At 40.9% G+C, this 4,369-nt stretch overlaps 1 non-coding gene across 1 annotated transcript; it reads left to right on the top strand.

Moving 5' to 3' along the window:
• Positions 1-912: 912 nt before the first annotated feature.
• LOC145362291 (U2 spliceosomal RNA) lies at positions 913-1,110 on the top strand. Its single transcript, XR_013889973.1, has one exon. It is a non-coding gene; the product is annotated as a U2 spliceosomal RNA (small nuclear RNA).
• The last annotated feature ends 3,259 nt before the right edge of the window (positions 1,111-4,369 follow it).

The following is a 4,369-nucleotide window of genomic DNA, read 5'->3' as shown; positions in this document are numbered from 1 at the left end:
TTAACCTGGTGTTGTGAGACTTCTTACTGTCCTTCGGTTCAAGTCAGACATAGGTGGGCTGAAAGTAAGTTTGGGTCAGGAAATAGATTTTTAAGACTTTAACCCCTGCATCTGAACCAAGCTGACCCTTTTTAGGTTAAAATTCTCTTGCAGAGTATTTACTTATTATGCCAATTGTGACAGCCCAAGCGGCTATAATGTGGATAACTCTGCTGCTACTTGCCTTGTTTACTATGAAACTGTTTAAGAAGGGCATTCAACTTTCCCACGTCAATGGGATTCCTTGTGAGAGCAAATTGGCCAAATCATTTCTCAAAGGTATTTAATGGGATTTTAAATAGCAATTTTCTGCTGGCATACTGTTCAGTTTAACCAATTCCATCTCTCCTCTCAGGGACAGGGAAACCAAGGAACAATCAATCTAAATTAGGCCTGATATGAACTGTTCCTTGCTTATCAGCTCTGTCCCACCCTGATTTGAAACAGATTGAATCACAAAATGTGTTTTTTTTTAAAAACTTTTTATTTCCATGTAGAAAAATCAGAATTTGCATTTCAATTCCATTAGCCAGAGAAGCAATGGTTCCAGAATCCCAGTCAGTTCAGGGTGAGCCTGTCAAACAGGTACTCTCCCATGCCATTCTCAGGGGCTCCCAGTCTCTTCAGGTTGATGATGTGATCCCCAAGCTTCTTGATCATCTTCACTTGTTCATCCAAGTAGTGAGTCTCCAGGAAATCACAAAGATGAGGGTCTGTATTCCCAGAGGAGAGTTTGTGCAGATCCAGCAGACTCTGGTTTTAAAACGCATGAATGCAATCTTATCAGAATGAAACAACTATAAAATGGTACTGTTTGTGTTGAATGACAGAATCACCTATTGTACATTACAATGGATATTTTGAATAGCAAATATTGCTTCTCAGCCTTTTGGCTAAGATCAAGTGTTGTATCGACATGCTGCACTTGGTTGAAATCATTAAGTTACATTTTAGCTTCACTTGAAGCAATTTTTAAAAGCAGCATCTTGGCCTTTTGGCTAAGATGCAAATGAGATCAAGTTTTGGAGAGGAGCTATGTCTACTCCAATCAGCTTGGATCATGTAGATCAAGCCCAAGACAGGAGGTGAGAGCCCTGTCTTGTCAGCTTGGATCGGGAATGTCTCAGTTGTTGAGACTCTGAATTGGACTTGATTTGATTGAATGGGACAAAATAAATAAAATTTTAAAAAATCTCAGCTGCTGAGATGGATATTTCTTTCTAAATTTAAACTAGTGCCAGCAGGTATTTGTTAACCATGAAAACTACTTCCAGGTAGATTCTCGGGTATCTAACAAAATATCAATTTGTACATTTTTTTTGCCCTGTCTTCAATAATAATGACTCGATTACTACTGCACACTCACCACCTTGAAATGCTAAAGAGACATCTGGGGCCAAACACTCAAAGTTCCAATGTGAAGTGAATGGACTCATTGCTTTGTGTATATATTTGTGATCTCTTGCTGTCTGAAGCATGGTAGCAAGAAGGAACAGAGCCTTTGGAGAAGAAAAGGTCTGCACAATCAGAAAGGGAAGGTGCTGAGATGAGAAACACGAGATCCAAAGTCAGATCATCAACAACTTTCACATCATGCTAACAGGATGAGGGTAAGCTTGAATTTGAAATCAAGATAGTGTGATGATGTTATTATTCTTAACATGTTTTGATTTGACTTTATTTGATTTATTATTATCACATATACTGGGAAACAATGAAAAGTATAGTTTCTTGTGTGTTGTACCGTCAAGACATACCATTGAAAGAATATATAAGGGAGAACGAAAAGATAGGGTGCAGGGTATAGAGTTGCAGTTACAGATAGGGTGAAGAGAAAGATCAGCTTAATATGTATTTTGGAGAGTCTACATTTTAGAATATATATTTGATATTGGGTGAAGAAGATTTGTGGCTCTGCTTGGAAAATAATTTAGTTAAGCTGGGGACTGTTCATTTGGTATGGTTTGAGGCATGAAAGGAGTGTAGCAGTTAGTGTGAATTTGAAATAGGAATGGGCAAGTCAATTTTCTATTAGTAAGCACTCAATGGATATAAATTTACATTAAGAGATAAGTAAGGGTTGTTCAGCTATTAAATTTGAAAGGGGAGTAAAAGGTTTTGAATGGATACAGTGGTTAGCACTGCTGCCTCACAGCGCCAGAGACCACAGTTCAATTCTAGCCTCGGGTAACTGTGCAGAGTCTACATGTTCTCCCCGTGTGTGCATGAGTTTCCTCCAGGTGCTCTGGTTTCCTCTCGCATCCAAAGATGTGCAGGTTAGATTGATTGGTCATAGTAAATTGCCACTTAGTGTCGTGGGATTAACAAGGTAACTAATCGGGGTTACGGGGTTACAGCCTGCGTGGGATTGTGGTCAGTGTAGACTCAATGGGCCAAATGGCCTCCTCCTACACTGAAGAGATCCTATGATTCTATGAACTTGGAAAAGATCATAAGAAAGAGTTATTACATTTTATTTGACCTGAAAGTGGGGGCAATCAGGACATGAAAGATGTTTATATTTTGGGAAAACTAAGCTCAAAGCTAAACTAAGGACAATGGAGCCAAAGTTACAGAGTCATACAGTACAGAAGAGGCCCTTCAAGTCTCCATTGGCAAAACTACACAAAATTACACTACTCCCACTTTCAGGCACTTGGCCCATAGCCTTAAATGTTATGACACATTAAGAGCTCATCCACAAACGTTTAAAACCTTGTGAAGTTTCCCACCTCCGTCACCCGTCCAGGTAGGGCATTCCAGACTCTCACCACCCTCTGGGTGAAATCCATTGCTCACAATTTAAACTTGTGCCTACCCATTATTGACCCTTCAAATAAGTAGAACAGCTGCTTCCTATCCACCCTGTCCATACCCATTAAAATCGTGCGTACCTCAATCATGTTCCTTCCCTCAGGAAAACAACGTTAACCTATCCAGTGGGTCTTCTTAGCTCAAATGCTTTACCTCAAGCAACATCTTGGTGAACCTCCTCTGCACCCTGTCCACTCATCTCTTCTATAGTCAGGTGACCAGAACTGCACACAGTACTCCAGCTGTGGCCTAACCAATGTTTTGTATAGCTCCAACATAATCTCTCTGCTCTTATAATCTATGATGTGGAGATGTTGGCGTTGGACTGTGGTAAAAACAGTAAGAAGTCTCTCAACACCAGGTTGAAGTCCAATCTGGTGGGAGATTTAGGAGGGATGTCTGAGGTAGGTTCTTTACTCAGAGTGATTGGGGTGTGGAATGGACTGCCTGCTGTGATAGTGGAGTCGGATACTTCAGGAACTTTCAAGCAGTTATTGGATAGGCACATGGAGCACACCAGAATGATAGGGAGTGGGATAGCTTGATCTTGGTTTTGGACAAAGCTCAGCACAACATCCAGGGCCGAAGGGTCTGTACTGTGCTGTACTGTTCTATGTTCTATGTTTATTTGGTAGCAAAAACCACTAGCTTTCGGAGCGCTCACTGCTCCTTCATCAAGCGAGTAAGATTTCAGTTCACAAACAGGGCATATAAAGACAAACTCAATTTACAAAATAATAGTTGGAATACGAGTCTCCACAGACAATCAAGTCTTAAAGGTACAGACAATGTGCATGGAAAGAGGGTTAGGCACAGGTTAAAGATGTGTATTGTCTCCAGCCAGGACAGTTAGTGAGATTTTGCAAACCCAGGCAAGTCGTGGGGGTTACAAATAGTGTGACATGAACCCAAGATCCCAGTTGAGGCCATCCTCATATGTGTGGAACTTGGCTATCAGTCTCTGCTCAGCAATTCTGCGCTGCCATGTGTCGTAAAGACTGCCTTGGAGAACGCTTACTTGAAAATCAGAGGCCTGAAAGCGAGTGGCTTTTTCTACCAAATAAACCTGTTGGACTTTACCCTGGTATTGTGAGACTTTTTATTGTGTTTACCCCAGTCCAATACCAGCATCTCCACATCATGACATCCCTTGTGGCCAGAAAGGAATTAAAAATTTGGGTCAGGGCCGTGTAATTTCCTCCCTTGTATCTCACAGCATGAAATTGAAGGAGAAAAGTAATATTTGAGGAGAGATGTTGAGCTGTGTGGGGATGGTGGCTATTTGCGAGCTCCTGGGGTACAACTTGAAGTTGAGATAAAAACTGTGTTGATGCAAGGTTTGAAGCAATTATTCTATCCAAGCCAAAAGAGTATATGTTTTCCAGAAAGCTGGGTTTTTCTTCTGAAGTTTCTTGAATTTCCATAACAGGACAGCAGTGAGTTTGAGAGGTCCTGTGATAAACCTTTCCTACAGCAATTGTGGATTTGCCTTGTTGGTAATTTATTATGATTGAAT

Source organism: Carcharhinus amblyrhynchos, chromosome 2 (assembly GCF_965287045.1).
Source record: "Carcharhinus amblyrhynchos chromosome 2, sCarAmb.v2.hapA, whole genome shotgun sequence".
Taxonomy (NCBI): Eukaryota; Metazoa; Chordata; class Chondrichthyes; order Carcharhiniformes; family Carcharhinidae; genus Carcharhinus; species Carcharhinus amblyrhynchos.
Note: the sequence above shows the minus strand (reverse complement) of the source record. Positions and strands in the feature narration are given on the sequence as shown.